Source organism: Triticum urartu, chromosome 3, assembly GCF_003073215.2.
Source record: "Triticum urartu cultivar G1812 chromosome 3, Tu2.1, whole genome shotgun sequence".
In the NCBI taxonomy this organism is placed as follows: Eukaryota; Viridiplantae; Streptophyta; class Magnoliopsida; order Poales; family Poaceae; genus Triticum; species Triticum urartu.
In genome coordinates this window covers 702,173,735-702,198,392 of record NC_053024.1, presented here as the reverse complement: position 1 = coordinate 702,198,392, position 24,658 = coordinate 702,173,735, and the positions used below count along the sequence as shown (strand labels likewise).

The following is a 24,658-nucleotide window of genomic DNA, read 5'->3' as shown; positions in this document are numbered from 1 at the left end:
GCTCCTAGGATATCTTTCTGACAGATGCATGATATAAGATTGGGGTTCGACGTCTAGTGGTCCGCCTATCCACGGTTGGTTTTACAGTGGTCTCGTTGTTTCTTAAAGAGTCCTTGGCTATGCTGACTCGGGGACACTTCGTATGTCATGTGCACTGCCTTGTACATGATGGTGATGTACGATCGAGCCTTTGTGGGCCCCACCACGAAAACTTTGGATGAAATCTCTATCATATGTTTGTTCCGGCTTATTCTGCAAGCCAATCCTTTGTTTTATTTTGAGTTGTGGTATTTGAGTTGCTTCGAAGTCAAATGTTGATTCCATACCTTTCCTAAGCGGTATTCTCGTATTTCTATGGGAGTGCTAACCCTTTTCGATTATCGAGATGGTCATGCCTATCCTTTTCAACCGGCGTGTTTCTCTTCAAGTGGATCCGATCATTTCTACATTCGTGAGATCAATACTCAGTTCTTTGCAACGGTGTTTATTTCATCCGTCCCAATTCTTTGTTTTTTCCCGCCCTCCCTCCCTTGTTTTCTTCAAGGACTTAGATTTCTTAATCAAGTATCCATCTTATTGATGTGAAGTCTCTCCATTCTTTTTCATCAATATTCTTATCTGATGATTCTCAGGAAGATACTAACGGAGTTTCAAGTTCATCAGTCTTCATTCTTTTCTTCTCCAGTGGATTCAATTCAAGCTTTTGGTGTTGATCATATCCCTTTTCCTCATTTCAAATACCTTCTCATACTGGGGCACCTCATAATCATTCACTTTTCGCTATTCTTGTGTTCAGGAGTGCTGAAATTTTTTCAGAAGATTCGTTTCCATACTCAATCCGTTCAAGATATTTTGAGGTTGTTATCTCATTCAAACCATTTAATTCAACCGATGCAATCTCTATTTTCAAAAAATCTTTTCGACGGTGCTTCTTTTGAGTGGGCTCTAACCCACAGGTCTTTTCCCAGGATCTTACCCGACTCTTCTTATTTTACCAGAGCTATTCTCAAATCTTTCAAAGTTTGACGTAAGAATGAATTACCATCAGTCAAGTGTCCTTCTCTAAGATCTTTCAAATTCTTTTCATCGTTGGTTCAACCTTTCTAATTTCTATTCCGGAGTGCCTCAACAACTCATGGTGGTGTTTCTAGTCATCATTCTCAACATTTGAAGACCGAAGAAGAATTTTTCCTCCAAATTTTATCCGTTCTCTCAAAGATTCGTGGTGCTAGCATGATGCCATCCTCTCATAATTGGTTTCGACTGTGAGAATTCTTTTCACCCATCCTGAGCATTTCATGAGTTGTTTCCATTTCTTCCCTCCAAAGGCCATCTTTTCAAATATTATTCATTCCAGCTTTCAGCCATCATTCTCCAAATCTTACTGGTGCGTCATTCAAGTATTCTCTTATCAGCTTGTGATCTATTCGTACTCATGTATCCAAATTCTCTCAAGTATCTTCTTTCGTTTTCCAATTCTTCCCGGTGTTTCTTCATATTTTATTCGTTCTTTTTCAATTCTTACGGTGGTTCTTCCAAGATTCTTCTTCCTTCGTTTATCATATCAATGTATTCGTTGTTTACAATCCTACCGGTGGATCGCTGAAGACCGTCTTAAGTTTGCTCCATATCCCTCTTAATCCTTTCAACGAGAATAAGTAGTATGCTAAATCCGTTGCTTGTCATCAATTTAAATTGTTGAAGGATACGCATAACATAATTCTTATTCTTGTTTCATCCAAATGATTAATTCCTTATTCCGGAGGTTCATCATATCACATTTCTCGATTCGAGATGCATCATCTTGAATTTTCTGAAGTGCCAAGTTTTCCGCATTATCTCGTCACGAAGATCCATCTAATCATTACAAGGTTTCACCTTGTGTTTTCAACTTCCATTTCCATTCGTTTGATCATTCTTTTACCGGAGTTCTTCATGGAGGCTCTAGATGATGGTTCAGCGAGGAGCTAATCTATTCTCGAAGTGTTCATTGAGATTTCTTTTCTAAGGAGTTCAAGCATTCTTCATCTTGTAATCCGGAGTGCAATTCTTTCTTCCGTATCATTGGAGGTGGTATTATATCATTCTTGATAATTTGAGTTCATGTTTCATGATTCACATGTTGTTAAGAATGAGGTATTTCTAAATCAATCAGTCTTGTCATTGGAGTTATCTTGGGTTATATTTCACCTAGAGCCTTCCCTAAGGATTGTTGATATTTATGGTGATTATAAATGACCCAAGTTCTTCTTTTATCCTCCCAGTGGTATAAGTTTCTCGTCTCCTTGTTCATATCAATCCAATTCTTTTTCCCGTGAGTGGCGGGTTTGTCACCTCACAATTTGAGATGTATTCCATAAGACCATATCAAGATTATTCTTTTCGTTGTTGTTTTTCCAACAACTCCGTTCGACCCTTCTCCTAAAGATGCTTTTCAAGCTCATTTGAGGTAGAAGATCTTGTTTGCCCCTCCGTTCATTCCATTCCATCCTCTCATTTCGTCTGGAGGTTTGGTGATGTTGATCTCTTCGTCCTATCATATCATTTTGCCAAGATCATGCTCTTTCCTTTTGCTTATCCCTTTTCAACCGGAGTGTCGTGTTTTCATTCGAGCTCTCTCATCTTATCAAGTTTTGCCCCCCTTCTCAACCGGAGTGCCATCTGAAATCTTTCTTACCCCTTGTACCATTCTTTCAATAGTTTCGGAGGCAGTATGTTGTTGATCTCATCTAGTATCCTCTAATCTTGCCAAGTTCATGTTCTTTTCCTTCCATTTTCAGTCGGAGTGCTGCCCAAATTATATCAATCTGATTCCTTCTCTATTTTGTTTTGACCGGAGTGGCTTCAATGTCAATCCTGTCATTTAAGCTCGTCTTTTTCGCCGTATTTCTGGTTCATTGTCTAACGGAGTGTTTTCCACTTCGTTCATCTTCATTGTATTCTTTTCTTTCAATTTGTTCTACCTCGCAAGGTTCTTTGGTTTCACTCGTTTGTCAAAGAAGCAATTTAGTTTTACCTCTTCTCTTTCTCTTCCGTTTTTCCCTCCGGTGCCATTCTAGATCTCGGGACGAGATCCTCTCGTAGTGGTGGAGGGTTGTGACGCCCCGAGACCATTGCGCCAGGTGTCTTCCAGTTACTCGCCGTCGTTGCCATGTCATTCGCTTGCGTGTTGCATCTTGCCATGTCATGATGTGCATTGCATCATCATGTTTTCAAAACTTGCATCTGTCCCGGTCTCCAGTTCCTTTCGTTGTTCGTTCTGAGCCCAGACACACTTGCACGCGCCCGCGGCACGTCCGAAATATTATTTTATAAGTGGCTGGAAAATGTTCTCGGAATGGGTTGAAAGTTGGCATGCGGTGTTGTTATAGTGTAGATAGGCCGCCTACCAAGTTTCGTCGCATTCGGAGTTCGTTTGACGCCCCAACGATTAACTATAGCGGCAGTATAGCCGGTCATTTCGTCAGACGTTTTCGGTCTCCGAAAACTGTGCCGGGCTGCATCTCTCCCCTCTTCTCTTAGACCAACCCGCTCTCCACAGTCCACCTAGACCCATCCTACCCCTCTCTGCTCAGTGCATCGAACCCCTCACACGCGTCCGGAAGTTGTCCCGGACTCGACCCGGACAGTCGTCACCGTTGTGTCCAGATCCACCCCAAACATCTACAAAACGTCTCCGTTTTGTTAATTGGACTTCCTAACATATTTTTTTCCGTCCATCCGATTAAGATCGGAGGGACGAGATAGCCCCTAACCTATTTCACCTGATGTATATATTTGGTCCAACCCTAAAAATTAGGAGGTCTGTCCCATCCACCCTCCTGCCCGTCGCCACCTACCTACCCTCTCCCTCTCGGGATCCATCCTCTCCCCAATTTCAGCGCCAGCCAACCAAATCACGGCCAATCATCGTCCCCGACCACCGAGCTCCACTCGATCCCTCTCCTTCCCGGTACATGGGCATGCCGCCGCTTGTAGCTTCCTTGCGCCCGTGGTCCAACGCGCCCGTGCCCAGGGCCTCCTCTGCCCGAGCATCACCTCTCCTGTAGCCAAACCCCTTCCTCGCGCGTTCGTCTCCTTTCACTAATCTGCCGTCACACCCTCTACCATAGAGCTCACCTCCATCGTCAGCAGCGGCCCCGAGCCTCGATCTGAGTCGTCGTCGTCGCGCCACTGCCGGAGCACCAGCAGGCCTGTCCAGCGCCCCTGCTTCTTTCCTTCATCTCCCTCGCTGCTCCCTCTGTCTCACCTGTTTCTCTCCCTCTCTCTGTTCTTTGTAACAGCGCCATCGCCTGAGGAGCTCCTCTCCTGCGACGTCTTCATCCTCACCGAGCCTCGCCATGGATGCCGCCGCCCTGCGCCTCGTCCGCCTCGCCGGGTTCCTCGCCAAGTCCCGCGTCGGCCGCTGCTTTGCCCTGCCACCGCGCCTTCGTTTTGTCTCCTGGTGAAGGAGACGACCAGCAGCCAAGCCGCATCGTGCGACGACCGCCTCGCTGCGTTGACCGCGTGCTGATCCAGCGCCTGGGCCTCTCCAGCCGCAGCGCCCTAAGGCCCAAGCCGCTCCCCTCGCCCGGCCTTAAGACCCGATATGAGCAGCTCCCCGCGCCTGGGCCAGATCTCAGTTTCGGCCCATTTCGTGTTTTTTCCCATAGAACGTTTTCCTATTATCCAGGGAATTGCAGTTTTGCAGAAAAGCCCCTGTTCTTCATGCATATAATAACGCTCAAATGGTGCATCGGATTAAAATGTTTTATATATGAAAAATGTCTAGAATTTTGTCTAGTTTAATAATATCCAACTTTCGTCCATGTTTGAAATGTTTAAAATGCTGTTTGATTAAAATTTTCTCCTATGTCATGTTAAAATGCTTTAATTCATAACTTAATAACCGTAGCTCCAAACCTAACAAACTTTATATGTAAATGGGGTAGAAAAATGCCTAGTTTAACATGGTGGCTTTGCTTTGCATGTTTAACGACTCTAAAATTGTGTTTATGGCAGAACAGTACCAAATCCATAAATTGCACATGAGGACTTTTTCGGACTTGTTGTTTGATGTTTCTGGCCTCATTTAAACTTGCCTAAATGTTTAGTTTGCTTATGCTTCACCTCTTGCAATGCTAACAACATTTAATATTGTTGAGTACATAAACGAGCTAGAACTAAATAAGTCACGTGGTGTTTCATCAATATGCAACTCGTTGCATATTGTGCTCCACTTAATTTGTAGGTTTGTTTTATGCATTTAGCCATGCCATGTTTCATTAAACCGGACATGCATCATACTTGGTTTTGCATCATGCCATGTTCATGTGGTGGTTGTTTACCATAATTGTTTGCTTCTTTCCGGTGTTGCTTCTTCGGGTTGGTTCCGATAACGTCGTGTTTGTGAGGATCCGTTCGACTACGTTGGTTCGTCTTCTTCATGGACTCGTTCTTCTTCTTGCTAGATCTCAGGCAAAATGACCATACCCTCGAAATCACTTCTATCTTTGCTTGCTAGTTGCTCGCTCTATTGCTATGCCTGTGCTACGATACCTACCACTTGCTTATCATGCCTCCCATATTGCCATGTCAAACCTCTAACCCACCTTGTCCTAGCAAACCGTTGTTTGGCTATGATACCGCTTTGCTCAGCCCCTCTTATAGAGTTGCTAGTTGCAGGTGAAGATTGGAGCTTGTTCCTTGTTGGAACATGGATATTTTTGTTGGGATATCACAATATCTCTTATTTAATTAATGCATCTATATACTTGGTAAAGGGTGGAAGGCTCGGCCTTATACCTGGTGTTTTGTTCCACTCTTGCCGCCCTAGTTTCCGTCATACCGGTGTTATGTTCCTTGATTTTGGGTTCCTTACACGGTTGGGTTGTAATGGGAACCCCTTGAGAGTTCGCCTTGAATGAAACTCCTCCAGCAAGGCCCAACCTTGGTTTTACATTTGCAATAACAACCTATCCCCTTCCCTTGGGTCGGCCAACCCAAGGGTCATCTTATTTTACCCCCCGGGCCAGTGCTTGACTAAGTGTTGGTCCGAAACAGAGCCACTTGCGGCGCCACCTCATGGAAACTTGAGGGCTAGTTTTAGCTGTACGTAGTGTTCATCCGGTGTTGCCCTGAGAACGAGATATGTGCAGCTCCTATCAGGATGTCGGCGCATCGGGCGGTCTTGCTGGACTTGTTTTACCATGGTCGAGATGTCTTGTAACCTGGATTCCGAGTCTGATCGGGCCGTCTGGGAGAAGGAATATCCTTCGTTGACCGTGAGAGCTTGTGATGGGCTAAGTTGGGACACCCCTGCAGGGTTTTGAACTTTCAAAAGCCGTGCCCGCGGTTATGGGCAGATGGGAATTTGTTAATTTCCGGTTGTAGATAACATGAAACTTATCTTAATTAAAATACATCAATAGAGTCTGTGGCCGTGATGGTCTCTTTTCGGCGGAGTCCGGGAAGAGAACACAGTCTCGAGTTATGTTTGAACGTAGGTTGTTCTAGGGTCACTTCTTGATCATAGTTCATTGATCGTGCCTTTGCCTTCTCTTCTCGCTGTCATTTGCATATGTTAGCCACCATATATGCTAGTGCTTGCTGAAGCTCCACCTCATACCTTTTACCTATCTATAAGCTTAAATAGTCTTGATCGCGAGGGTGTGAGATTGCTGAGTCCCCGTGACTCCCAGATTACTTCCAAAACCAGTTTGTAGGTGCCGATGATATCATGCAGGTGACGCAACCAAGCTCAAGGAGGAGCTCGATGAAGATCGTGTTTGTTCTGTTGTTCCGTTTCCAGTTGATCAGTAGTGGAGCCCAGTTGGGGCGATCGGGGATCTGTGTAGCATTTGGGGTACTCTTTTTTTATTTTGGTTCCGTAGTCGGACCTCGATTGTATCTGGATGATGTAATGCTTTATTCATGTATTGTGTGAAGTGGCGATTGTAAGCCAACTATGTACCTCTTTTCTTATTCATTACATGGGTTGTGTGAAGATTACCTCACTTGTGACATTGCTTTCAATGCGGTTATGCCTCTAACTCGTGCTTCGACACGTGGGAGATATAGCCGCATCGAGGGTGTTACAAGTTGGTAATCAAAGCCTTCCCCAACCTTAGGAGCCCCCTGCTTGATCGAATCGCTGGCGTTGTTGAGTCTAGAAGAATGTTTTGAGTGTTATAGGATTATATATATCGGAGAGTAGGATTCTTTTACTCCTTAGTCCCTTCGTCGCTCTGGTGAGGCATCCTGACGTAGAGTTTTGACTCTTCTCTTCTCAAATTTCACTAAAAAAATTTAGGATCACGCGGGTATCTTAGAATCGTTCCGATGGTTTTGTGACGAGAACATTGTTCTTGGTGCCTCCTAACATTTAGGGGTTGTGGCAGTGTCCCGGGGAGTTGAGCTCCGAGGTGTTGTCGTCACAATTTTATTGTTGCAATTCTGGAATACCTGAGTTTTGCAGACATCGAAAATCTCTTTTATGCGGTTGTTGGTGAGATAACCTCGACGCCACCGAGTACTGGGCGGGAGTTCGGGAGTATTGCCATAACTCGTATAGCGGATGCTTTTTGAAGGTTGAGGTAAACGATTTCCGAAGGTTTCTTGGTTATGTGTTGAAGGATGGATACAACTGGATGTAGGATTTGCTAGTTTTGGGTGAGATATTATGCTTCCCCTGTATCCCCAACACCTGATTGCATAACCGGAAAGTTTCCGGAGTTTATAAGTGGGAATTCAAGTAGCTCCTAGGATATGTCCCTGACTTGGATGGATGGAACGACATGTTGGAGTGATTGTCGATATATGACAATGTGTCTGTTTAGTCCATACTTTCTGTATGACAAAACTTTGAGTTATGCACGGTGAAACTTTATTTGTGATGTAATTAAACCGTCCTCCTCCTCGACTAGCGAAAATCACTCTAGTTAGGGCATTTTGGGGTACGATGAACTTTGTTATTTATGCTTATGATATGTTGTTTTTATTTTTGCCAAGTCTGTCTCTTTCTGTTGCTCAACTATATATGTTGCATATCATCGACTCATGTGATGATGCAGGTGCATAGATCATAGATGGCGAAGAAGTGCTATGCCAGGAGTATATATACGACATGTGGCCGGAGTGTCAGGCCCTTCCGGTTTCCGAGCGACAGGCAGTAGTTAGTTTAGAGGTTCACGCTAATGCGAAAGAGGGATACGAACTCATTTTCTCAAAGTGATAGCTCTTCTCGCGTATATCATTGTTTAGATGGATGACGATATATTTGCATATCATTCGAGACTTGTATCGCTATTTTCGAGATGATGACGAGAGACCACTTTGTGTTGGATGATGATTATGATGATGACATGATTTGATGAGACTAATTGTATGTATATGCTATGATTACATTTGTATGTGTATGATATGATAAAGATTAGTGTATAAAGCCTATTCAAATACAAAACAAATATGCAGGAAAAAACTAATAAATAAACTAGTAGTAGCGAGGGGGGAAATTTAGCAGTAGCGTCGCATTGTCAGTAGCGCGTCCCAGCAAACAGCGTTGCAGATAATATCAGTAGCGCCCTTTCCCAAAGAGCGCTACTGCTATTCATGTATAGCAGTAGCGTGGGACAACTGGCGCTACTGCTATACGTTAGCTGTAGCGCCTTATTAGTAGCGTCGGTGCCCGCGCTACTGAGAGGCCCAAAACCCTCGCTGCTGGTAGGCTTTTCCCTAGTAGTGAAATGTTTAGTTTGCTTATGCTTCACCTCTTGCCATGCTAACAACATTTAATATCGTTGAGTACATAAAGGAGATCGAACTAAATAAGTCACATGGTGTTTCGTCAATATGCAACTCGTTGCATATTGAGCTCCACTTAATTTGTAGGTTTGTTTTGTGCATTTTTCCATGCCATGTTTCATTAAACCGTATATGCATCATACTTGGTTGTGCATCATGCCATGTTCATGTGGTGGTTGTTTACCATAATTGTCTGCTTCTTTCCGGTGTTGCTTCTTCGGCTTGGTTCCGATAACGTCGCGTTTGTGAGGATCCGTTCGACTACGTTGGTTCGTCTTCTTCATGGACTCGTTCTTCTTCCTTGCGGGATCTCAGGCAAGATGACCATACCCTTGAAATCACTTCTATCTTTGCTTGCTAGTTCCTCGCTCTATTGCTATGCCTATGCTACGATACCTACCACTTGCTTATCATGCCTCCCATATTGCCATGTCAAACCTCTAACCCACCTTGTCCTAGCAAACCGTTGTTTGGCTATGATACCGCTTTTCTCAGCCCCTCTTATAGCGTTGCTAGTTGCAGGTGAAGATTGGAGCCTGTTCCTTGTTGGAACATGGATATTTTTGTTGGGATATCGCAATATCTCTTATTTAATTAATGCATCTATATACTTGGTAAAGGGTGGAAGGCTCGACCTTATGCCTGGTGTTTTGTTCCACTCTTGTCGCCCTAGTTTCTGTCATACCGGTGTTATGTTCCTTGATTTTGCGTTCCTTACACGGTTGGGTTGTAATGGGAACCCCTTGACAGTTCGCCTTGAATAAAACTCCTCCAGCAAGGCCCAACCTTGGCTTTACATTTGCAATAACAACCTATCCCCTTCCCTTGGGTCGGCCAACCCAAGGGTCATCTTATTTTACCCCCCCGGGCCAGTGCATGACTAAGTGTTGGTCCGAAACGGAGCCACTTGCGGCGCCACCTCGGGGAAACTTGAGGGCTGGTTTTAGCTGTATGTAGTGTTCATCCGGTGTTGCCCTGAGAACGAGATATGTGCAGCTGCTATCAGGATGTCGGCGCATCGGGCGGTCTTGCTGGACTTGTTTTACCATTGTCGAGATGTCTTGTAACCTGGATTCCAAGTCTGATCGGGCCGTCCTGGGAGAAGGAATATCCTTCGTTGACCGTGAGAGCTTGTGATGGGCTAAGTTGGGACACCCCTGCAGGGTTTTGAACTTTCGAAAGCCGTGCCCGCGGTTATGGGCAGATGGGAATTTGTTAATGTCCGGTTGTAGATAACATGAAACTTATCTTAATTAAAATACATCAATAGAGTGTATGGCCGTGATGGTCTCTTTTCGGCGGAGTCCGGGAAGAGAACACAGTCTCGAGTTATGTTTGAACGTAGGTTGTTCTAGGGTCACTTCTTGATCATAGTTCATCGATCGTGCCTTTGCCTTCTCTTCTCGCTGTCATTTGCAGATGTTAGCCACCATATATGCTACTGCTTGCTGCAGCTCCACCTCATACCTTTTACCTACCTATAAGCTTAAATAATCTTGATCGCGAGGGTGTGAGATTGCTGAGTCCCCGTGACTCCCAGATTACTTCCAAAACCAGTTTGTAGGTGCCGATGATATCATGCAGGTGACGCAACCAAGCTCAAGGAGGAGCTCGATGAAGATCGTGTTTGTTTTGTTGTTCCGTTTCCAGTTGATCAGTAGTGGATCCCAATTGGGGCGATCGAGGATCTGTGTAGCATTTGGGGTAGTCTTCTTTTATTTTGGTTCCTTAGTCGGACCTTGATTGTATCTAGATGATGTAATGCTTTATTCATGTATTGTGTGAAGTGGCATTTGTAAGCCAACTATGTAGCTCTTTTCTTATTCATTACATGGGTTGTGTGAAGATTACCTCACTTGTGACATTGCTTTCAATGCGGTTATGCCTCTAACTCGTGCTTCGACACGTGGGAGATATAGCTGCATCAAGGGCGTTACAGTAGGTGTCACAAGTTTACTCAAAACAGAAGGTAAATCAAGTGCAGAGCTAGATGGTAGTTCCTTACCTCCCCTCGTAGTTGATGGAAAAATCTTGGTTCTTTCATCTTTCAAGTTCCTCATAGTGATCAACAGATATAAATCCCAAGTGACTCAAAGAATAGAGCAATGCTCCCCGGCAACGGCGCCAGAAAATAGTCTTGCTAACCCACAAGTTTAGGGATCGCAACAGTTTTCGAGGGTAGAGTATTCAACCCAAATTTATTGATTTGACACAAGGGGAGCCAAAGAATATTCTCAAGTATTAACAGTTGAGTTGTCAATTCAACCGCACCTGAAAGACTTAATATCGGCAGCAAAGTATTTAGTAGCAAAGTAATATGGAAGTAACGGTAACGGTGGCAAAAGTAATAGTATTGGTTTTGTAGTGATTGTAACAGTGGCAACGGTAAAGTAACTAAGCAAAGATCAATATGTGAAAAGCTCATAGGCAATGGATCAGTGATGGATAATTATGTCGGATGCGGTTCCTCATGCAACAGTTATAACATAGGGTGACATAGAACTAGCTGCAGTTCATCAATGTAATGTAGTCATGTATTCCGAATATAGTCATACGTTCTTATGGAAAAGAACTTGCATGACATTACTACCTCTTGAGCATGCGTTTGTTTTCCCTTGAAGAGGAAAGGGTGATGCAGCAAAGTAGCGTAAGTATTTCCCTTAGTTTTTGAGAACCAAGGTATCAATCCAGTAGGAGACTACACATAAGACGCCTAGTACATGCACAAACAAACAAGAACCTCGCAACCAACATGATAAAGGGGTTGTCAATCCCTTCACGGCCACTTACAAAGTGAGATCTGATAAAGATAATAAGATAAATATTTTTGGTATTTTTGTTGTATAGATTGAAAAGTAAAGATTTCAAAATAAATAGTAAACTAGAATTGTAGATCGGAAACTTATACTCCCTCCGTCCGGAAATACTTGTCAGAGGAATGAATGTATCTAGATGTATTTTAGTTCTAGATACATCCATTTGTATCCATTTCTACGACAAGTATTTCCGGACGGAGGGAGTATGATGTAAAATAGACCCAGGGCCATAGGTTTCAGTAGCACTACAACAGGAGCCCCCCTTCAGCAACGCATCGATGAGTTGTTCTATGTCCAAATATGTGTTGCTAATGTCTACACCAACGGATTACTATGTGTTTCCGTTGGTGGCGTTGCAAGGGTCTACAACAACATATATACATGCGTTGGTAAACGACACGTAGAAGCTTTGTTAGATAGCAACATATAGAGTTGGGTCCTAACAATAGTTCCCATGTGTTGCTGTGCTAAAAAGGATACCATAACACATCATTTCTATGAATAGAAGCTTTGCTAGATTGCATGAACAATTATTGGTATTTACATATTGCCTTCCAGTATTATCGGGATAGTGTATAGAAGAAACAATATAATAAACAAAAATATGTCATATATTAAATCAAATATGTTGCATTACAAAGACCACGATCCATAGGTTACAAGAGGTGAAACTATCTAATAGTAGCCCAATTCTCGAGCTTGCAATCAACTATAATGTTTGAAACGTCGTTCAATAGAATGACATTCTATTTATCATTTTATCTTTGCAATCTAGTAGCCTTCGTTCGTAACCTTGCAATTGAAACTTGGGCCATGTATCATCAGTTTATCTTTGCAATCTACAAGAAGAAGAAAAAGTATGAGTAACTTAGAGAAAATTAGGTTAATAGATAAGTCAAATTTGAAGGAGGGGCACCACACCATAGAATGGTTGAAGGCCATGACATTATCAGCACTATACGCAGTAAAGTACTACCCTGCATCTGACAAAAACTTCAATCGTTGATTTGTTATGAACGAACCTGCTGTATATCAGTTCAGTTCAGATAAACCATAAAGGGAATATACTAATTAGTAAGAAACGAGGTGCCCCCCTTAAAAAATAATCATGTTCTGACATACAAGAAACAAGTTTAAACTAAAGAGAACTTGCATAAATCATAGAAAAACGGATTAAATTATTTGATTAAGAAGTACACTAGAAAAAACCTTTCAAGATTTTATTCCACAAGCAGTCTGTAGCATTTATGCTCCACGTGGCCACAAGAAAACTAAAACAAGTAGATATGCTTAAATTAGTGAACATAACAACAAGATAAAAAAATGGCCATTGTGTTAATGCCTTCGTAGAACATAGATGAGTATCCACATGAGAATGCAATGTTCGGATGCTATGTTTCTTTAAGAATTGTATGACATATAATGATGCTATGTTTCTTTAAGGAAACATTTGATTCCTATGTTCAATTTTCCTTGCTCTAGGTAATGTTCATAAAATATCAAAGTTAGAATAAGATTGTGAATAATTCAGGTTTGCAAAGATAAATGAACAATGGCCCCATCATTGCTCCCAGCAAAATAAATGAACTACATATTGAGGGTAAGCAACAGAAAGTGATACTTTTATGATATATTCAGTCCGTACAAACTATTGCCTGCTAGCTGGTACGGATTTCTCTCAAAACAATAGGGGAGAGTCACTAGTAGAAAATAGGGCTTTTGTTCGGGCCAGATAAGCCCATTAGTCCCGGTTCAGTCACGAACCGGGACTAATGTGAGCATCGGTCCCGGTTCGTGCGGCTAAAGGCATTAATCCCGGTTCAAATGAGCCCTTTATTCCCGGTTTGAGACATGAACCAGGACTAAAGGGTGTGATGCCGTTTAGTCCCGGTTCGTATCTCAAACTGGGACTAAAGATTAGACCTTTAGTCCCGGTTTGACACACGAACCGGGACTAAAGGGTGCAACACCCTTTAGTCCCGGTTCGTGTGTCAAACGGGGACTAAAAAAGAAAATGATAAAAACGTCAAAAAATAAAATTCTTCGAGATGTAGTTATATTACTACATCTACTAGCTAGGAAAATTAAAAAACTTAAATTTGGACATGTTTTGCAAAAAAAGTGTCATGAAAAAGTAAAACGGCTATAACTTTTGCATACGATGTCGAAAAAATGTATAATATATCAAAATGTTCAGCACGAAAATCCGCATCCGATTTTGACAGCCCATGGCCTGTTTGCAAACTTTTAGAATCCTCAAATTCTAAAAGGAAAAAAAGTTATGCTCCAATTTCACTTTTTTTAATTCTTGTTAAATTAGGTCAAACTTTGGTCAAACTACTTATTCAAGAAGTATTAGTGTTACTAAATAATTATTAGTGTTACAAGATAATTATTATAGTTTTTTTTGAATTTTAGTCAAATCTAGTCAAACTATGGTCAAACTACTTATTCAAGAAATATTAGTGTTACTACAAAATTATTCAAGAATATTAGTGTTACTAAATAATTATTAGTGTTACACAAGTCTGAAACGTTTGGAAAGTTCAAAAAATTTCAGAGTGAAGTAGAGAATCATCGGAACAAGAAAATAAAGTTTCTATGATCTGATCGCGGAGGAAAATATTTGAGTTACGAGTTTGGCCTTCATTTAAAAACAATGTGGAATAGTTTCACAACTAGTGCCACCTTGGAAGACCACAGCGTAATGGTGTGTCCGAACGTCGTAACCGTACTTTATTAGATATGGTGTGACCTATGATGTATCTTACCGATTTACCACTATGGTTTTCGGGTTATGCATTAGAGACAATTGCATTCACGTTAAATAGGCCACCATCTAAATCCGTTGACATGACACCATATGAACTATAACCAAGAAACCTAAGTTGTCGTTTCTTAAAGTTTGGGTTGCGATGCTTATGTAAAAAAGCTTCAACCTAATAAGTTCGAACCTAAATCGGAGAAATGTCACTACACCACAACACTAATGTAAGGACAGGAAAACTGCCGGGAGAAGGCACTTACAAGGGCAGACAAACTGCCAGGATAGTGTTTCTCCCGGCAGATAGAACAGCCACGAGAACGGCTGCCGGGGGTTACTTGTCCCGGCAGTTTCTCTGCCCTCACCCATGCATTTGTCGCCAGTCCATTTTCTCTTGGCAGATTGGTCGAGCCACATGAAACTGCAATTCCCGGCAGTTTGAGTTCCTGCACAAGCATGTTTACCCGGCAGTTACTATGCCTACACTTTGATTTCACTAGCAAACTATTTTATACATCCTTAATGTAATACCCATTCATTATATTTAGCCAATCAGGACACATCACACATTTCATACATACACTTCAAAGTAACATATTGGTCTCATCAAAAACCTTGAACTTCATTTGATAAACGTACAAGCAGGTTGTGGAACAAAAGGAGAAGTATAAACATGTTTCTAGATGTGCCACACTACCAAAATGAACTAGTGCCACAAAGAAAGAAGTACACATGTTTCTGGATGTGTCACACACCCAAAACGAGCATACAGTGGCCTATGTATCAAAACAACCACCAAAACGAGCTGAACTTGCCGATATCTACATATTAAACAAACAAGGCACAATACATTATCAATCCACCAACTTAATTGTAGACCTTGGAAACCTTCAACATCTTGTAGATCATCCAAACCTCCATCAACTTGGGGAAACCTGCAACAGACCAGAAACTCAAAATGGAGCTCTCATAGCATAATAAACCTACCCATGAAGAAAAGCACCCAACTTGTTAGGCGTATAAATAAGCCACCAACAATAAACGCCATCTCATTCAAATAATGTGCCATGTAACAGGATTAAAAATTTATCATGATCACCTTTGGCAAAACTGCTATTGAGCTAAAATGGATGGAAAGACCTCTAGCTTGATTTGACGTGCCTTAGGTGATTTGTTCTCCCTCTCGATGATATGGCTGCTGAAGTTCTTCCATTTTTAAGATTTAGGAGCATATCTCCCAATTTCCATTACTAAAAACTGATAATACACAACCACATGTCTCAGATTAGCCCCCCTATAGGGGTACCCTCAAAACATCACAAACTATGGCACACACACTAGTACTACTACCAAACATTGACGCAGAACCATATACAAGGCTAACAAATCATATGTCAATCAATATACTTTGTTTAAAAGAATCTCAATATAAAAGGAAAATAACATGCGTGCACTGTACAGAGATGAGAACCATGTTACAAAAAAGAATTCTGCAAACTTAGGTCAAAGCTCAAACGATAACTGGAAAGCAAGTATACGTGATCCTGATTCTAGTTTCTAGTTGTTTCTATAAAATCTGTACCACAAGTAGATCGAGATTACAACATTGATATTGTTTCTGTTTCATACCACAATCCGAAGTACATAGCTTTTACACAGCTTCAAAAGTTAAAAATGATGGTTAGTTTGATCACTTAGCAACACAATGAAGTGCCTCCCTAGTAAAAACATCCAAACAAAAAAAACTGTACCCATAAGCGTAAAGTACAGTAAGAAAATGAGCACTCGGTATACTTACAATGGTATAGTGTAGCAGAGAGCACATCAGCGAGATGAATAGTGAACTGAATCATGTCATTTCAGGAAATGCAGAAACTAAAATAGCACTAAGCACATCCTTTCTGACATATTATTTCAACACAAAATCACAGAATTTCTACATCTGAAACAATTGAGAGTAACAGAAAAATTTCAACACCATATCAGTGCCCATTACAAGATTACTAAAGGCTGAATGGCAGAAATAGCAAATAAATCTCACCATCAGTTGAGAAGTAGAGGAAGTGGTGCCAGGGGAGGGGTGAGGACGTAGATGAGGCGCTGTCCTGTGGAGATGACGTACTCGAAACGGCACTGCTTGGCACAGAGGACGAATAGCAGGCGTGCTGCTCGAAGGATAAGAGGGCCAATTACACGACATATAACATACAAATTGAAGAACCAAATCAAGGATGCACCATGATAAATCAAATAATACAAGAAACATGGATCCTCGGCAAATGATTGTGGATATGGGTCTAGCCATTTCCTAAATAGATCCAAACGTATACGCTAGAGGCCCGGAAAACATATAACTCCAGACCCAATGAAAATCTAGAGTTATATATTTTACTCTGCATATTAGATTTTGGTCAAGTCAAACTTTGCAAAGTTTGACCAATTATATATTAAAAAATATCAATATCTATCATACCAAATATATATCCCATGAAACTACATTTCGTAATGAATCTAACAAAATTGATTTGGCATCATAAATGTTAATACTTTTTTCTATAAATTCGGTCAAAGTAGAGATGCTTTGACTTCAGACAAATCTAATATGCAGACTAAAAGGACCGGAGGGAGTATCTAGATCCAAGTACCAAAGGGTGCAATTCAACATTATCACTTTTGAAGTAATTTCTATCTAATTCAAGAAATATTCAAAAACTATAACATTTGCTCTCTCTCCATGGAAAAAACTTCAGAAAACACAAACCTGAGACTAATCAAACTCATAAGTCAAAGACAAATCTCATCGGTAAGGGCGAGTTGGTAACTTGGCATTGGAGACCGCGATCTAATCAAGGCGGCACTACTCGAGAGAAAGAACACGGAAGAGCCATCTATGAGGTGCTAGTTGGGGAAGAGGACGAAGATGTGGCGGTGGCGCTCCTCTAGCGATAGGAGGTAGAGTGGAGAAGGAGGCGCCTGCTCCGGGAAGGAGCTTTTGGAAACTGCGACACCGCTCGAGGCAGGACCTCTTGGAAGTGTCGGCACTGCTCGAGGGAGGGTGCTCCTGGGAGCGGTGGAACTGGTGGCGGGGATGCCTGGGGGAGAACGCATGGAGAAGACCTGGCTGCTTGGGTGCTATTGGGTGTGCGACGAATGGTGGTCCGAGCGGCGGAGGGAGCTAGGCGGCGTGGTCGGAAAGGGAGTGGCACCGGGGTGTGTCAGCTGGTGGTCGGCGACATGGTTGGGGAGGGAGTTGGCACTGGGGTGCGGCGCAGGGCGGTCCGCGGTCGGGAAGTGTGGGCGGCGGCGGCGGAGGGTTGGAGAGGAGGCTAGGTCAGGCAGTCGATTTGGGGATTTCTATATGAGACGGGGTTTGGGGATTTTTTTTTCTTTGGAGCGAAAACTTTTGCCTCTCGCGCGCTCTACCGTGCTCTCCCGTGCCACGTGTAGGCCCCACGCATGTCACGGACTCCCGGCAGAAAACATGCCATGTTTTGGTTGTGCCGGCAGATATCCTGCCCTGAGAAGTGGGCATACTTACTGGCAGTCTGGGTGCCCTTGTTGCGTGACTTCTCCCGGCAGTTTGTTTGTTGCTGGGTACTTCTGCCGGTGGTAGAAAGATCCCCGACAGATTATATGCCTTTGCGATGGTATTCTCCCGGCAGTTAGTTGCCCTTAATTATGGGTTGTAGTGTAGTGTGTGTCTTCATAGGATACCCAAAGGAGACTGTTGGATGCATCTTTTATCACAGATCCGAAGGCAATATATTCGTTGCTAAGAATGGATCATTTCTAGAGAAGGAGTTTCTATAGAAAGAAGTGAGTGGGAGGAATGTAGAACTTGATGAGGTAATTGTACCTTCTCCTGAATTGGAAAGTAGTTCATCACATAAATTAGTTCTAGTGATTCCTACACCAATTAGTGAGGAACCTAATGATGATGATCATGAAACTTCAGATCAAGTTACTACCGAACCTCGTAGGTCAACCTGAGTATGGCCCGCACCAGAGTGTTACGGTAATCCTTTCTGGAAGTCAAGTTACTAGACCATGATGAACCTACGAACTATGAGGAAGCGATGATGAGCCCAGATTCCCCGAAATGGCTTGAGGCCATGAAATCAGAGATGGGATCCATGTGTGAGAACAAAGTATGGACTTTGATTGACTTGCCCGATGATCATCGAGCCATTGAGAATAAATGGATCCTTCAAGAGAAAGATGGACGCTGATAGTAGTGTTACTATCTACAAAGCTCGACTTGTCAAAAAAGGGTTTGTGACAAGTTCAAGGTGTTGACTACGATGAGATTTTCTCACTCGTATCGATGCTTAAAGTCTGTCCGGATCATGTTAGCAATTGCCACATTTTATGAAATCTGACAAATGGATGTCAAAATTGCATTCCTTTACAGATTTATTAAAGAAGAGTTGTATATGATACAACCAGAAGGTTTTGTCAATCCTAAAGGTGCTAACAAAATGTGCAAGCTCCAGCGATCCATCTACGGACTGGTGCAAGCATCTCGGAGTTGGAATATACGCTTTGATGAGTTGATCAAAGCATATAGTTTTATATATACTTGCGTTGAAGTCCGTATTTACAAGAAAGTGGGTGGGAGCACTATAGCCTTTCTGATAAGTATATGTGAATGGCATATTGTTGATCGGAAATGATATAGAATTTTCTGGAAAGCATAAACGAGTGTTTGAATGGAGTTTTTCAAAGAAAGACCTCGGTGAAGTTGCTTACATATTGGGCATCAAGATCTATAGAGATAGATCGAGACGCTTGATAGGATTTTTCAAGGAGTACATACCTTGACAAGATTTTGAAGTAGTTCAAAATGAAACAGTCAAAGAAGGAGTTCTTGCCTATATTGCAAGGTGTAAAGTTGAGTAAGACTCAAAACACGACCACGACAGAAAAAAGAAAGAGAATGAAAGTCATTCCCTATGCCTCAGCCATAGGTTCTATAAAGTATGCTATGCTGTGTACCAAACCTATTGTGTACCTTGCCATGAATTTGGCAAGGGGGTACGCTATTGATCCAGGAGTGGATCACTGGACAGTGGTCAAAATTATCCTTAGAAGACTAAGGACATATTTCTTGGTTATGGAGGTGACAAAAATTCTTCGTAAAGGGTTACGTCGATGTAAGCTTTGACACTGATCCGGATGACTCTAAGTCTCAATCTAGATACATATTGAAAGTGGCAGCGAGTAGCTAGAGCAGCTCCATGCAGAGCATTGTAGACATAGAAAATTTGCAAAATACATACGGCTCTGAATGTGGCGGACCCATTGACTAAACTTCTCTCACAAGCAAAACATGATCACTCTTTGGGTGTTAATCACATAGCGATGTGAACTAGATTATTGACTCTAGTAAACCCTTTGGGTATTAGTCACATGGAGATGTGAACTAATCACATAAAGATGTGAACTATTGGTGTTAAATCACATGACGATGTGAACTAGATTATTGACTCTAGTGCAAGTGGGAGACTGAAGGAAATATGCCCTAAAGGCAATAATAAAGTTGTTATTTATATTTCCTTGTATCATGATAAATGTTTATTATTCATGCTAGAATTGCATTAACCGGAAACTTAGTACTTGTGTGAATACATAGACAAACAAAGTGTGCCTAGTATGCCTCTACTTGACTAGCTCGTTAATCAAAGATGGTTAAGTTTCCTAGCCATAGACATGTGTCGTCATTTGATGAATGGGATCACATCATTAGAGAATGATGTGATGGACAAGACCCATCCATTAGCTTAGCACTATGATCGTTTAGTTTATTGCTATTGCTTTCTTCATGACTTATACATGTTCCTCAGCCTATGAGATTATGCAACTCCCGAATACCGGAGGAACACCTTGTGTGCTATCAAACGTCACAACGTAACTGGGTGATTATAAAGATGCTCTACAGGTGTCTCCGATGGTGTTTGTTGAGTTGGCATAGATCGAGATTAGGATTTGTCACTTCGATTGTCGGAGAGGTATCTCTGGGCCTTCTCGGTAATGCACATCACCACAAGCCTTGCAAGCAATGTAACTAATGAGTTAGTTGCAGGATGATGCATTACGGAACGAGTAAAGAGACTTGCCGGTAACGAGTTTGAACTAGGTATGATGATACCGACGATCGAATCTTGGGCAAGTAACATACCGATGACAAAGGGAACAACGTATTTTGTTATGCGGTTTGACCGATAAAGATCTTCGTTGAATATGTAGTAGCCAATATGAACATCCAGGTTCCGTTATTGGTTACTGACCGGAGATATGTCTCGGCCATGTCTACATAGTTCTCTAACCCGTAGGGTCCGCACGCTTAACGTTCGATGACAATTAGTATTATGAGTTTATGTGATTTGATGTACCGAAGGTTGTTCGGAGTCCCAGATGAGATCTCGGACATGAAGAGGAGTCTCGAAATGGTCGAGACATAATTATATATGTTCATTCGGACATGAAATTATGCTTCCCGAATACCGGAGGAACCCTGGTCTATCAAACTCACAACGCGCGGGTTATTATAAAGATGCTCTACAGGGCTCATGGTGCCTAGTTGGTGGAAGAGAGATTAGGCCAGGCCCGATTGTGGCGCGCGGTATCTCTAGCCCACCTAATGCACATGGCCTAGGGGGCCGCCCCCTTTCCTTCTCTTCTTCCTGTCCTTCCTTCTTGTCCTACTTGGACTAGGAAAGGGGGGAACCTACTCCTACTAGGAGTAGGATCCCCCTTTGGGCGCGCCCCTTGTGGCCGGCCCTCCTCCTCCTTCCCTACTTTATATACGGGGGAGGGGCACCCCATAGACACACATGTTGATCTTTTAGCCATGTGCGGTGTCCCCTTCCACAGTTATACACCTCGGTCATATAGTGCTTAGGCGAAGCCTTGCACCGGTAACTTCATCATCATCGTCATCACGCCGTTGTACTGGCGGAACTCTCCCTCGGCCTCAACTGGATCAAGAGTTCGAGGGGCGTCACCAAGCTGAACGTGTGCTGAATGCGAAGGTGCCGTACGTTCGGTGCTTGGATCGGTTGGATCGCGAAGACGTTCGACTGCATCAACCGCATTATTAATAAACGCTTCCGCTTTCGGTGGACGAGGGTACATAGACACACTCTCCCCTCTCGTTGCTATACATCTCCTAAATAGATCTTGCATGATCGTAGGTAAATTTTTTGAATACTGCGTTCCCCAACAGCCGTTGCTGTCATCCATTGTCTTTTCATGTGCACGAGACCTAGCCATACGTATGCACAAGTACGCATTCGAGACCCCGCCCGTATGTAGGTACGTGACCGTATTTTTTGACATGTGGTTGTACATACGTGTATACGCTTTAGATGGGACTGCCTGAATTGCTACCTCTGCTAATCATGTACTTCCTCGACTCCGGCGGTGGATCATACTCGGAAGCCATATCCTCTGCCCAGGTCCGGTGGTTCTGTAACCAGTCACAGTCCCTCAAATGGTAGGTTAAAAATTAACTGCAAAATTCTTACTCAACAACTGAGCTGACATAGTGACGTTGGCATGTTGATGTCGCACAATTTGGATTATCTTTGCGAGCTTCTGCAGGATCCCCGAGATCATCTTCTGGCACATACCAAGCACAGCGTACCTCAAGGTTGTTCCAAAGGCCAAGACTGAGATAAGAAAGCCCTTCGTTGGCTCCCTGAATGAGGAAGATGTGGCGCCACAGGTAGGGGTGGATTAACGAGCAGCTCAAAGCCCTTCGTTGGCTCCCTGAATGAGGAAGATGTGGCGCCACAGGTAGGGATGGATTAACGAGCACCTCGGCTCGTTAAGCTCGTGCTCGTTAATGCTCGACTCATTAAACTCGTTAAGATTAACGAGCAGAAAATCCTGCTAGGTTCGGCTTGTTTGAAACTCGTTAAGCTCGTGAGCGCTCACGAGCGCACGTTAACAGATTATAGTGTGCTATGATATTCAGGATGAATGTGTAGGTGTGATTTTCAAGATGAAATATGATGGCCAAAAAAGAAATGCATTACTTTGTTGCCTCATATGTTGACTAGATTTAAAGATGGGTTGAGGTGCTACAGAAAGTTTGTCACGTAAGATGAAAATATGTGTTGTGTTGTTACTAACGAGCTTAACGAGCTACTCGTAAAGCTCGTTAGCTCGTTCGTTAAGCTTAACGAGCTGAAATCAATGATTGGTTATGTTCATTAAAAAGCGAGTTACGAGCTTAACAAGCCAAACTATCGAGCGCTCATTAAGCTCGCGAGCTACGAGCTTTTTATGCAGCCCTAGCCACAGGTAGCCGAGTGGGGTATGATTGACGCTCTTGCCAAGAGATCTTCAGTTAATGTATACTACTACTTTGTCTGAAACTCTGATCAACTACATGCCGGATCATCTCTCAAAGTTGTGTAATGTGGTTACCTTTTAACGTATACCTAGGCGATCTTCGTGGAGCACAACCACGGGCTCGACTCGTGCTGCCCGTCTGAGAAACTGTGGCTGTGTTTCACGCGGCACACGGGTCGGCGGATATGGTGACTGGCCGAGAGGAGCGAGGATAGTTCAGATCACCGAGAAGCCTTTCTCCGTCCACTCGTGGATACGGATGGAGAATGGAACGTCACACAGCCACATTATATTGTCTTAGCTTGATTCAGGTAGGATTCAGAATCGTCTGCACCATGATGTGTTGAGTTCGGAAAGTCCGCCACAATGCAAACAGTTTGTAACTTTGTATTTGATTTAGTTAGACTTCCGTGCAGGTGTCCTCTATGGATAATCTTGAGTTTGGTTCATGTTAGTGTTGTTATATCGGAGGGAGTAGTGTATTTGCTAATTTGGTTAGTGTACCAGATAGAAGTTGTTGGGCGCTTTGCCGCGGCGCCATTCTTCGTATGGGGTTTAAAAAAATTGAGCAGTTTTAACATGGTCCCTCTCCTCTTTTCACATGTTTAATTTTCATTGGTGTTTGTATTTTTGAAAGGTGTTAGACGTTGTTAAAGAGCAGAAAGCTGGCGGAAAAACAGACCAAGGCAACCCTCCTCCATATCCATAGCGGTAGCGAAAATCGACAGAGGCAAGCACCACTCCCCTTCGCACACGCTTCGACCACATCTAGAGCCAGACGCACACACCATCGTATCAGCATGACGCACATCGATCAGCGCCGACACTTCAGTCTTCAAACACATAGAGCCAGACCAATACCCACAATTGTAGACACTTCAGTCTTCGGACACAGAGCCAGACCAACATCCACAGTGGCAGACACTTCAGTCTTCAAACACATAGAGCCAGACCAACATCCACGGTGGCAGCACACTGACCGGGTCTGGCTCTATGTAAGATTCAGACTCAAAATAGTTTTTCTACCGGAACTGGTATCTAGAGGTGAGACATCCACCTGTGACGTTGTTTTAGAGATCCATGCCCTTTTCGATGTATAAGAGAGAAATGAAATACTACCTCCGTGCTGGTTTATTGATCTTCATTGTATTTTGTGCTAAATTTTGATCATAAATTTAACTAACAAAATTTTGTGCATATCATAAAAAATTATATGATTGAAAAGTATGTTCAAATATGAATGCAACAATATAATTTTTGTTGACATGCTGCAATACTTTTTTAGTTAAATATTCGGTCAAAATTTGACACAAATTACAAAGAGGACCAATATACCAGGACGGAGGTAGTACCCAGGAATATGTGTGGGTCCATTTCATGCTATTGTCAGCTTTTGTCAGGAGAGAGAAAAAAAATAGTGCAGAGAAGGACCGGTATGCATGTTAATATTCTCTCTCTCTCTCTCTCTCTCGCTCAAAACTTCCATTTAATTTCATTGTCAAATTTTGGAAGATAGATATCTTTTGAATGAAAAACCCAATCTATTGATTTTTTTATAGATTTGACTTCATAGCGAGAAGAGCTTCAGAACAAGATCAATTATGGATACATCGAAACTAATTTGAATTCGCTGATTTCAAAAAACATATTTCACTCAAACTGAAAAACATATTTCACTCATCTTAGAAATGATTTCAGTTGATTCAAAATAAAAACACACTCATTTTAAAAAAATAAGAATTCACTCATTTCAAATGACAGATTTCACGCATTTAAAAAAACATATTTCAACCACTTTTAAAAATCAACTCCATTCCTTTCAAAAACTGGTTTACTTGTTTCATATAACAAATTTCACTTGCTTTGAAAAAAAAATCACGCATACTAAAATATTGATTACACTCATTTCAAAAGTCTGATTTCACTCATTCCAAAACCT

General features: G+C 42.4%; 1 pseudogene; it reads left to right on the top strand.

Annotated features, from left to right (window-relative positions):
• The first annotated feature begins 4,340 nt into the window (after window positions 1-4,340).
• On the top strand, window positions 4,341-23,020 carry LOC125547227 (annotated as a pseudogene).
• The last annotated feature ends 1,638 nt before the right edge of the window (window positions 23,021-24,658 follow it).